Source organism: Periplaneta americana, chromosome 4 (assembly GCF_040183065.1).
Source record: "Periplaneta americana isolate PAMFEO1 chromosome 4, P.americana_PAMFEO1_priV1, whole genome shotgun sequence".
NCBI lineage: Eukaryota > Metazoa > Arthropoda > Insecta > Blattodea > Blattidae > Periplaneta > Periplaneta americana.
Window position 1 is genome coordinate 182,116,418 of NC_091120.1, and position 13,186 is coordinate 182,129,603.

A 13,186-nucleotide genomic window follows, 5' to 3' on the forward strand; every position below is an offset into this window, starting at 1 on the left:
TATACCTCCAAAAAATTTTTTTTGATTGCATAGCGCATTTATGAAAAATAAGTTTCTCGTCTATGAAAGCAATCAAAACAAAAGTGAGAAATATTCTTAAAAATTGAAAATATCAGTATGTATCGAACACAGTTCAGATTTTAGAAGCTACTTTCTGAAAAAAAAAAAAAAAAAACAGGCACATTTATGCATTAATTATTTTTCACTTTATAACCTGTGAAACATTTTTTTAAATTTTATGTTTATGTTTCTAAATGTAATATAAATGTATGTTTTAAACATATGAACCCAGTTATATCGTTGAAATTGGCACGGTTCATAAAATTGATGACATTTTGCTTGCATTATCGAGTAAATGTCTGTGCAGGTTTGATACAGTCTACTACTACAAGATATCGGATCACTGATTCTTGTTTAATCGCACATTGTCTTTTGACGTGAATTCGTCTTTAAAATCAGGACGAAAACGCCATTCTTTTGAGTTTCGAGTTTCTTCCGGAAGGTTCTAACAAATTTTTGTTTAAAACTGTGCAAATCTAATTGCATGTCCGCAAAAATAAGCAGTACTTGCCGTGGCATACGGCACGTAGTCAAATTTCTATCAATTCTTTAATACATTGGAATGCATCAAATTTCTAATTTGTCAAGTGATGCCGATTAGGAATCAAGATTCCTTAAATATCCGCCGATTTTATCTCTGGCTATTATGTTAATATCTTGGCCTTGTAAACTTCTGTTAGAAGTACTTCACAGTGATAAGGTAGACCATTACATTCAATATGAAGATCGTCAAGGAGTCTTATGACACACTAAATTAATCCTTCTCATTGAAGGCTTTAAGGAACCAACCTGGACAAATACTCAATGTGCCATTCCTACCTTCCCGTGGTGCAGCTGTTAGTAAGCATAATTTTATAAGCTGAACTAAAAGGAGGGGCTACTCAGCAATTATCACTGGTCAGCTGATGAGTTAATGACCGAATTTGGTACAATTTTCCTCCATTCAATACCTAATTCCCTCTCTACCCTTTCCTATCCAGTCCTCTGACTGAACTCTTACTTTCTTCGACCCCGATGGCATTAGAACATTGGAGGCCTAGGGGTTCATTTCACTTTCCTTCCTACCCTTCCTACTTTTCTGTTCCTAGTGCTGACCTGCTATGGCACTAAAATCGTCCTCCAGTGGCTTAAGGAGGGAAAGCTGGTGATCAACAAGATCTCCCAGCTAGGTCCAATGAACCCGTCGACCAACAGCAGGTGTGGTCCTCCAGACATTCTGGGGGTTGTGTGTGAATGAAGTAGCCACCAAATCGTTAAAATAAGGTGATCACTTAAATTGGCTACAACTTGCCATTTATATCTTTGTGTAACTTCCTCCATTCTCCTGTAACTTCATCCCTTTTAGCCCCAAATATTTTCCTAAGAACCTTATTATCAAACATCCTTAATAAAATTATTATTATTATTATTATTATTATTATTATTACTACTACTACTATTTCATAGATGACATTAAGATATATGTATCATAAGGAGACAAAGAGGAAGGCAGAAAATAGAAGAGACTAGAGAATGCTGGGTTTGCAGTGAAACACCTGCCCTTGTGCAGAAGACTATGAATGAATTATTATTATTATTCAGTAGTTATTGATGCAATAAAAATAGTAATGATTTACGTTAAACGGTATTTAAGCAAGAAATAACAAGAGTTGATATCGCAAAAGAAACTATAATATAATGGAATAATTATCAACGAGTATAATAATAGTACATTATGCAACGAGCCTATAATGATAGTAATTAAGAAGCGAGTATGGATGTTTATGAAACGAGAGCAAGCGAGTTTCATAATTTTCATACGAGCTTCTTAATTACCATTATAGGCGAGTTTCATACGACTTTTTATGCTCGACCATATTTCTAGCTTGAAATTATTCAGATGTATACATTTTATTTGTATCTGACAAGATTGGAAGTGACCTTGTTCTAGGTCGTGAATTGTGAGATGTGCGCAGACGCGAAAGTATTGATTTTTTCCGAGGAACAATAATGTCACTGACCTTGATGTAATCCCGTTAAACTTGATATACCGGTAACCTTGATTATTGAATTCGACATTGAAAAACGAGATGACAAATTGAATTTATTTGAATGTTATTTATAATTATTATAGTAACAGAACATAACCTTCTGCGACAGTATTGGATTTCCAGCCTCCGTGACTTTTCGCTAATTCTCTTTCGATTGCATATCCGAGAATAATCGATACTTGCGGTTGTATAACGGTACAAAGCTGACTTGTCATTGGATGAACACCTGTAAGCTGAGTTATCATTGGCTGAACACCTGTACTTTAAGGAGCAGGTGTACTTTAATGACATGCATTAAAGGACTGCTACCAGATGTGTAATTACTACATTTCGGCATGGTCGAGCATAAAATAAATATATATCAGCATTTTTACCTACGTAATCAGTGGGGTGTGTACCCTTTGAGACAACCCCGTGTACCTCTGGGATACGCGTACCAATAAATAGAATACCACTGCTCTACCAAAAGATGGCTCTTGCCGATTGCCAATTATTTAAAAAAAAAAGCGAAAATTACCAGAAAAATTTTGGTCACAGATTTATTATTAGTAAAGATTAATATTATTATTATTATTATTATTATTATTATTATTATTAGTAAAGATTATTATTATTATTATTATTTTTACAAGGCGTTGACAACAAACAATATTGTGCCAGATTATCTAACCATTTTCCTAATGAATGATGCCTATTGTTTATAAAATCATCTGTATACAGAGTGCACAATAAGTAATATCATTAATATTTCGGGGGGGGGGTATTCTTCGAGATATTTCAAACAAAAAAGGTTTAATACAATTTTGCTCGTTTTTGCTTTCTTTTCGAGATAACAATTGTTTTAAACATTTCATAGCGTGTTTCGGGAAAGCCATTGACTTAATTCCTAATATACTCGGTCGATTTAAGAGAACAGTGTATTATGATAAAAAAGATTGAAAGAATTTTAGTTTTGGTCTTTAAATGTGCAGAAATTTGATCTGAACAAATGTAACATTGTAAAATTCCTTTGCAGAACAAAAAGTTACATTGTTCGGATCAAATTTCAGCACATTTAATGGACAAAACTAAAATTCTTTCTATCATTTATTATCATAATACACTGCTCTCTTAAAATGACTGAGTATAATGGGATTTAGATCAATGACTTACCCAGAAAGCGCTATGAAATGTTTTATATAAAACTTTATCTCGAAAAGGAAGCAAAAACGACAAAGATTGTATTAAACCTTTTTGTTTGTAAATTCTTAAGAAAGTAAGCCTCCGAAATTAATGACATCACTTATGGTTAATCCTGTGGGCTATATTCTAAATATCTCGTGCACGGTCATCCCATTAATATTGTTCCCGGCGGATTTTCTTCAGCGTCTTTCATAATTTCCCTTTCTGGTGAAGCTCTCATCACGTTGCTTGAATTTACTGATTATTAGACATGTTAACTATTTCTATTTTAGATGTTTCTTATAGGCCTACTTATTCTTGGGACCTATTTTTTGTTCCATTGAACCTAATTAGCACTTGAAAGAACCTATTAAGCGTCTAAAATATGAAGACGTTATTACAAAAACAGCCCTAGTCATTTTTAATGAAATTGAGTTAAGAACACATTTGCTACTATTTCAAATGTTTGTAGGCTAAACACCAGTTGTACGGAAACAGCTGACATGTGTTGTTCTATTTATTTTTATTCTTCTCCTGAAAAATAGCAATTTTGACAAGGGTTGTTTTTGTAATAATGTCTTCATATGTATTTTTCTTTTAAATCTAAAAGTCCGTAGTCTCGTCATCAGCTTACAATATTGTTAGTTAAAACAATGCTATCAACACAATCTAATATTTCAAGAAAGTCGTCCACACCTGTGGAGTAACGGTCAGCACGTCTGGCTGCGAAACCAGGTGGCCCGGGTTCGAATCCCGGTCGGGGCAAGTTACCTGGTTGAGGTTTTTTCCGGGGTTTTCCCTCAACCCAATACGAGCAAATGCTGGGTAACTTTCGGTGCTGGACCTCGGACTCATTTCACCGGCATTATCACCTTCATATCATTCAGACGCTAAATAACCTAGATGTTGATACAGCGTCGTAAAATAACCCAATAAAATAAATAAATCAAGAAAGTCAGAATTAAATTTTTAAAAGGCGGAATTTTAACATTTTATACTGGTACTTAAAAACAATGTTGAACATAAGAAAGCTCTCAAAACAGCATTTCGAAAAAAAATGGGACGACCAGTCTGTCTCTGTTGACTTATGTCATGTGTACAGGAAAACTTGGGCAATTTTAACGTTCATTTAAAAACGTGTTCGGGGACTTGTCAAATGCAACATCTTAGATCTTAATAGGCCTATTTTAATGGGTATTTTATGACATACTTTCGCATTTCATTGATACAATTTACTGCTCGAGATGTCCTTGAATACAAACTTTCTTCGTTCACTTCCACGTATGTAGTATACCTGAGGTGCGCTGTAGAGATGGGTAAAAAATAACACAACAGTTATTTTGGAACTGTTCCGGTCTCGGAACTGTTGCAAAAATGAACAGTAGGTCGGAACCTCCTGTTCCGAAATAACAGTGTTCCGACTCCGAGCTGCTCACTTGCCAACTGTTGCGGGCTCGCTGTACCGCGTGGCACAAGGTATGTTCCGACTCCGAGATAACAGTCGGAACGTCGGAGCTTGTTCCGATGAACCAACGACAGCAGCAGTTACACTGTTCTCGTTGTTCTTTATGTTGTACTTGGAACTTCGTTGGATGAAGTTGGTATTTGAAACTCTAACGTGGTTGGAGGGGGGCGCATGGAAATTGAAATCCTTGCGGTGGCGCGAACTTTAATATCAACATTTGTAAGACTGGCCAATCATCTGTAATGTTATAGTAAGTATTCAATAATCTGTAATATTCATTCCCGCTTTATGGTTTATTTCACCATTAGTTGACTAATTCTGTTTTATAAACATTCTACAAAGTCATAAAGTACGCATACTATTATTAATTCATTGATCAGCTGATTCTATACAAAGGTTAAAGTCGTAAATGGTAATGAGTGGTTTAGTTACAATGTCTGTATGTCGTTTGTTGAGGTTAAGTCTGACAAGCACAAGTTTTTGTGCTATCTTCTCTGTTATCAAAGAACGACAAAAATGTTGTAGCATTATTTGTTGGAAACTACCCATATAAGTACTGATTTGGAGAGCGAGGTTTAATGCGAAGTTTAAATTACACTTTGGTAAAGATGCGATTCCAACATTTTACTAACCCACTGCGGGGTTTCCAGGTTTCAGTACTGCCAATATATGTCTTTTTTTATTTATGAAATTGTAATATTTATTATTATTATTATTATTATTATTATTATAACTGTGCATTAAGAAAAGTAAAAATAAAAATTAATGATTTGTTTTTTTTTATTATGTAAGAGAGAGAACAGAAATTACATACCATATGTTTTAAATGTTATGTTATTTTTTTTTAGTTGGCTACCATGTCTTTATAACTTTATGTACGAAAACAAAGTGTTGTAATCTGTCCTTGTAATCAACAGCTGTGTAATTACTAACATTAAGCTTTTGAGTTCTGTCCGCATGCACAGCAATTTTCCAAAATCGATTCGAATGTGCATTGCAGTGCCATCTATAGATAAGAATGTGTACTATGTCATGCCTATGAGTGCTCCAGTGTGAGCTGCATGGTGTTATTTGTCTATGGTGAAGAGGGAGGGTACTGTACCGTTCGTTTGAACGACTCAACGACTCCGACTCATCACCACTGGTGACTGTTATTTCGGAACTGTTATTTGGAACATAGTATTTTTTCGGAACCGGAACCGTCGGAACTGTTCCGGGAAAAGAACAACTTCGCCCATCACTAGTGCGCTGTAGAAGACAGATAAAATAACAATGTCGCAATAGTACTTGAAATTCAAACCGGTTGTCTCCCCTTTACAAGTTCCATATGCTTACTATTGCGGTAGGTACAACCTTTTCTCGGTAATGGTTTCGTGTGGGCGTTAGATCTTTAATACATACTGTAAGTGCGAACTTCAATAGCAATGCTGTTGATTAATTGAATGCGAAAATGAGACAACTAACATCTCGTCATATTTGGCAACGTAATACACCGCATTTTATATTTTGCATATTATTATTATTATTATTATTATTATTATTATTAAGCAGCTGAAGTAATACACGATAATGTGTACGACAAATCTGTTCACTAAATTATTAAAAGTTTATAGCCTATCATGTTCAAAACTCGGAAAACAATACCGAAAGAGAAAAAATGCAGAAGCAGAAATAAGATTATAACTTTCCGTCATAAAACGAGACATACGTAAAAAGATCTGCAGACTTAAAAAACAAATACTGAAAAGAGAATTACTACCACAATAGCTTTCACATATTTGTTAATTATTAAATACTAACAACAAAATTATAATGAACTTTGCATCATAATGTTCATTTTAATATATGTATTATTTCATAATAATGATGGCAACAATTTGTAATTTCAATAAAATTGAAAATGCAAGATTTTGACAATGTAGATACAATGTACGCGTACATTATTAACATTGTTTCAATTTTACAGTTATACCCACTTCAACAAATGTACGGTGAAAAATAACAAATTGAAATAGATTGAAACACAAAATAATATACGAAGTAACGTCAAGAAGATGTGAATTAAAGACATGGTCCATGTATATAATGCCTGAAAATAGCTATTGATCCTTTGCGTGTTTGTTTTTAAAATAATGTGTTTAATCTGTAATTACAGTCAGTGTATTGTTATTAGTATCTCTTTGTTGTTACCTACTGCTTTAAAAAGAATTTGTTTAACTTGTAATTTTAAGTCAATTTTTCTACTATTCCTTTACTGTTTACATTTGTTTTTAAATCTTTTGTATTGCCCCTACCATTTTATATTGCCCTTCAAGAAATTCGTTAGTTATAAGTCATTATTTGTGCTATTATTTCAATTATTGTACTTGTTCCTGAATCACGTATGTAACTTGTAATCCGTAAATCATTGCTTGTAATATCCTTTTATTACTCTTAACTGTTCCATTGTTCATGAATTAAGTATTAATTTGAAAGTGAAAGTCAAACTTTGTTATATTAATGTATTATTGTTTATCTTTTTAAGGTCGTGTATTTACTCTCAAACGGCTAGACATTCTTGTATATCTTTGAATTGATTATTCCTCAAACATCTCATTAATCTTTAACAGGATCCATTCTTTCATTAAGATGCATTCTTCTACATAATTCATGTGAATTGTAACTGTGACCACAATTTTATATTATAATTTTACTATAGTTTTTTGGTTATAAAATATGTATTTTGATGCCAACTATAACCCTAATATACCTCAGGGTAAAATAGGGTTTATTAAATTGGATAATAAAAAAATTACAATACAATGATAATGATAATAGGCTAATAATAATAATTAATTACGTTCACATGGCTTTCAAAGAACCCAGAGGTTCATTGCCGCCATCGGTCCCTATCATAAGCAAGATTAATCCAGTCCCTAGCTTCATATCCCACCTCCCTCAAATCCATTTTAATATTATCTCCCCATCTACGTCTCGTACACGAGTTCGATTCCCACTTGAGCTGATTACCTACTTGTGTTACTTTCCGAAGTTTTTCCCAACAGTAATGCGAATGTCAGGTAATCTATGGCGAATCCTCGGCCTCATACAGTGTCGTTAAATAACCAACTAATATAAACATATAGAGTGAACAGTAAGTATGGAATATTGCTAATAACTTTTTAAATTTTAGTTTTAAAAAAGTTTTATACAAAAGCTGTTTGAGGTAAACCATATAATAATATGATACCAGTATTCGAAAAAAGTTAGTTATTCACGTATACAGGCTGTGACTGTATACTTTATTTTTTAAATGGCTCCATATATTAAAATTTACATTATTCTGAATCTCCATTAAATTGTGCGTATGAATATGTAGCAATTAAACCCATTCACCCGTTTAGTGATAGTGTTTTGTTTACTTTTATGGCATACTCAACATGATTTTACATACTACGTATTTGTCTCACGTTTGAAGTCCACGAAACAAGTTTAATAAGTATTTAAAAGATATAAAACTGGAGAATGGGTAAAATTTGTACACATTCATACATAAAATTTAATGGAGATTTGGAATATGTATGAATGGGTAACATTTGTACACAATCATACATAAAATTTAATGGAGATTCGGAATATGTAAATTTTAATATAGGATGCCATTTAAAAAATATAATTTACAATCACATCCTGTTTGCGTAAATAACTTTTTTTCTAACACTGCTATCGTATTGTATGGCTTATCTCCAACAGCTTTTGTATAAAACTTTTTTTTTTGTAAAGTTAAAATTTAAGACGTTATTAGTAATATTTCATACTTATTTTTAACGCTGCAGTTTTATAAATTCGACCAAAATTTGATATCACCCCATACCACACACGAAACTGACACCTGATTTTTTTCCTTATGAATTAGATGGGTTGAATGAGGGGGTTGCTAAGTTACAATAAGCCGAGGTATGCGACAAGGTTAGTGGGTTAGTTGAGGGGATTATTTAAGTGATATCAGGCCGAGGAATTGTGTATTGTAGGGAGCTACCGAAATTTCATCATAAATTCTAATTTTCAGTTTTTTTTAGAGCAGAATTGATGATGATGATGATGATGATGATGATGATGATGATGATGATGATGATGATGATGATGGCATAGGTTAAAAGGGTTTCCGCGGTGGAAAAAAGTTCGAGAAACACCGCACTAGAGGAATTCACAGACTTAATTCACAATTTTGTTTACCAGTGTAAATGTCTCGTATAGATCAAGTTTATGAAAACTAACAAAACATTAGCTATAAACACGCAATGAAAGAAGTAATAATTAAATGCACTTAAACACACTGATCGTAACTGTACTTGTAGCAAAATACAGTACACCGTAATCACTCACGGGCAAACAATTAAAAGAAAACTTACAAAAATATCCACAGAACGAACCTGATGTGAGAATCCTCCTAACTGATGTTCGTAGGTCTTCTTTCGATTGTTGCGTCTGTTTTCTTGTTCTAGCGCCCGGATGTGTTTTGTTTTCCTTTCTTTCTTATGAGTGGAACACTGACGATACAAGAGGCACTGAATGCACGTCGGTGGTGACGGACAAACGGGGACTGAACGAAACCGACCGCGCAGCAGGCTGGAGGTTGTCCTACTGGACACATTTCACTGCCACCTTCTACACTTGAACGAATAGCGAACAGACGATTTGCGCACCCGCGTAAAAAAAAAGAATGCTACACGACTACAGATAGTTACAAGGAGAGACACGTAATCGCATATGTTTCATGTATATTGCTCCCGGCAACGAAAGAGACGTTTCAATCCAAAGTAAAGAATTGGAAGGACTGCAAATTCTTAACTGGGTTGTTGCCATAACGCATTTCCGGCGCTCGTGTGTTGAGGAAACTTCCGAAAAGTATAAATTAAGACAGATATATTAACGAAATAAACTTTTTCATTATTGAATACACTCTTTGTCATTTAAATTTGGTGTATCAAATCTAGAACAAATTTACAAACAAACATTGCTGATTTATTTCCATAAAAACCACAATAAATTTCAATTTGATCCTCATGAATATCATACGAGACAAAACTACAGTTTCTTTCTAAATACTCCCAAATGCCACACAACTGCTGGATTAAAACACAGCAGAAATTTTGGACCCAAAATATATAATACATTAATTAGAGCTTACCCTGAGCTAAGTACACTGAACACACATAGATTTAAGAAACAAATCAGATTAATTATTTAATTGTTTAAGCTAATTGAGTTAAAAATTGATACTCTAATATTCATGTACTTTTGTATTTTCTATTTGTATATAGACCCTATTATTACATGCTGTATTATTTTACCATTTATTGATGTTATTGTGCTCAATGAACTCTCTTAATTTTGTGATGTATTTTGTATAACTGATCTGAACTGCGCCCGAGCACGAGCTTCTGCTCTTTCGGGCTGCAATGCCTAATGTAGCTCAAGTGTAAGGTATTAATAAATGAAAATGAAAAAAATGAAATGAAATGGAAAAAAAAAAACTTAATAGTTCATCAGAAACAAACTTACTGACCGTTTCATGTAGGGTAAATTTATTTACAGTTGAGGACGTAGCTGCAATAAGGGCCCATACTCCAAAATGCTGTTCTGAGATATATAGAGTTGAAATTTTTAAAAACATTGTAGGGCTTATAACATATATTAAAATAAACAGGTTTATCAGCATTACTGTTCAACATTTCTCAACGAAACTTTGTGGATAAAACAAAGAAACTACGGAGAATCGATTTATGCATTCTCCGAAAAAGGGCCTATGGGCCCTTATTGCAGCTACGTCCTCAATTGAAGATTTTTTATTCTGTAACTTGAGACAAAAAGAAAACAATTTTATTATCAATATATTGTCGCGATATGACTTGTTATGTTAAAGCGACATAAAATAAATAAATTAAAAAAAAAAACAATATTGAATTGGGCAATCCTATATAAAATCTAAAATACTTTTATCTCTACAAAAATACCAAACATTTATATTATCAAAAACATACTTTTAAACACGTTTTATATCTTACGCAATAATTCAAGTATTTACCATGTAGGCCTAACCAACGATATTGTTGTTTCCAGTTCATATCTTGAAATATACCGTAATTCAGGGGTTCCCAACCGGTGTGTCGCGAAATTTTGGAATTGGCAAGTAAATGTTATGCCATCCAGAAAGTCTCTTTACAACGCATTTTTTAAATTTACAACGAAGTCTTTGATATGGTACATTTTATTTTGAGACAGACTTTACCAATGAAATGTGAACACCTGCAACAATGCTTAGTAATTCGTTTACTCTACCCAATTAGTAATAAACAGAGTTTAGAATCGTCAGAACATATTGGTCAGTTCAGTATATAGTAGTCTACGTGTGAGCGGGTGATAAAGCGCTTTTGATAAAATAGTAGCACTATTTAGATTTTATCATGGACAAATTTTGAATTCGAAAAACACAATCTGAATTGAGTTCCGGGTTAGCTCACAGCAGTGCTAATTCAAATAATGTGAGCGAAAATTCTCTGCGTACTCAAGAGACTTCCATTTTCTGTATTGCACATGAAAGGCAACAATAATAAAGTATACAATAACTGTTTTATTTTCTTAGATATTTCGTTATTCATTTTTTCTTTATATATCCGTTCTGACAATCGGTGGAAACAGTTGAAAGTTAGTTTAAAACATAATTTTCGCACTAGTACTAAGAGTACTTTTCGTACGCTATCGTATAGTCAATTTTTAACATGCTCGACTAATGTTAAAAAATATACTTTTAGGAATCTATACTAATAATAAATCTGTAGCCGAAATTTTTCTGGTAATTTTCGATTTTCCAAAAATAATTGGTCCTAACATATATAATTAACCACCCTGAAACCGAAAATCGCTTTTTTGAAAGCTTTGTTTGTATGTCTGTCTGTCTGTATGTTACCTTTTCACGCGATAATGGCTGAACGGATTTCGATGAAAATTGGAATAAAAATTAAGTTCGTTGTAACTTAGATTTTAGGCTATATCATTCAAAATACATTATTTAAAAGGGAGGTTATAAGGGGGCCTGAATTAAATAAATCGAAATATCTCGCTTATTATTGATTTTTGTGAAAAATATTACATAACAAAAGTTTCTTTAAAAATAATTTGCGATAAGGTTTATTCCTTGAAAAATTTTGATAGGACTGATATTTAATGAGATAAATGAGTTTTAAAATTAAAATAACTGTCATCTAAGGCTGTGTAATGAATTAAAAAACAAATGACTTCGTCTATAAGGGGCCTTGGACAGCAACAATCGAAAGCTATGAAAGATAGCCTAGAGAGAATGTTTCTGTGTTTGTATGAAGTAATATCGGAAGCTAAATTAACCGATTTGTATAACTAATTATTATTTCACCACTGGAAAGTGTAATTTCTCTAGATGGACATAATGCTATAATGTTATTGCAGTAACTTCTGATATAATATAATATAATATAATATAATATAATATAATATAATATAATATAATATAATATAATATAATATAATATAATATAATATAATATAATATAATATAAGTTATTTGTAGGGTTCAGTACCATAGAGGACCAAGCGCCATTTACTGAATACGTAGAAAACAAGGGTTAAAATTAAGTTATTACCATAATTCAATGGAAACCTATAACAAGTAAAATAAAATATACACATTAAATCTAAATGATGTCAATCTTCATTAAACTATGGTTGCATGGAATAAAAATTAAGAAACATGTTAAAGGAATTGTCATTGCACCAAATGAGTGTCTCTGGACCAAAATGATCGCATTTTAATTATTTGGATGCAATTTAAATTAAGTAACATAATAAACGATTTATCCTTCTATCAAACACGAATGTTCCCTGGATCAAACGTCCTATTTTAATTATGTAATTACTTTATATTTATTTCTAACGGGTGCAGCGCAGCGCACGGGTACGGCTAGTAGCTATATAAAAATATTTTTACCCATGCCTGGTATTTAAACTGATCTTTATTTCACCGTCCTTAACAGCCTAAACAATGGTTTTATTCACACCAGAGAATTATTATTTTTTTCCATGAAAACCAATTCATTAGCAAAAATAAAATCCCTTCATTCATTAATTTATAACTTCTTCACAAACAACACATCACAAAGAAAGAGCCTGCAATTTAAAATTAAATTTAGATACCAGTAATAGATAAAATATTGTATAGCACACGAGAGTAAACCTATTTTATGTGCTCGTGGAAATTATCACCCTCGACTTCGCCTCGGACGCTAAACTTCCTACTCGTGCATAAAACCTAATTTTAATCTTTTACACTATAAATTACTATTATATAATACAGGGACATCATTTTATTTTTAATTCAATTTTTATTGTACCTGAGTTTTTGAATGTACTTCACTCCCACCCCTTCTACTAAGGAAGTTCCAACTCCACACAGAAC

At 32.7% G+C, this 13,186-nt stretch overlaps 1 protein-coding gene across 3 annotated transcripts in view; it reads right to left on the bottom strand.

The window, feature by feature from the left end:
- The window catches only part of LOC138698498 (hexokinase-1-like), a 224,401-nt gene that overhangs the window by 160,077 nt on the left and 51,138 nt on the right, over positions 1-13,186 (bottom strand). Inside the window, exon 1 of one of the 3 annotated variants that reach the window (XM_069824467.1) lies at positions 9,108-9,362. The exons of 1 other annotated variant lie outside the window; for it this stretch is intronic. The gene's annotated coding sequence lies outside the window, so the exon portion shown is untranslated. Of the gene's footprint in view, positions 1-9,107; positions 9,363-13,186 lie in introns of those variants that run through there. One more of the 3 variants, XM_069824466.1, reaches the window with a different exon arrangement.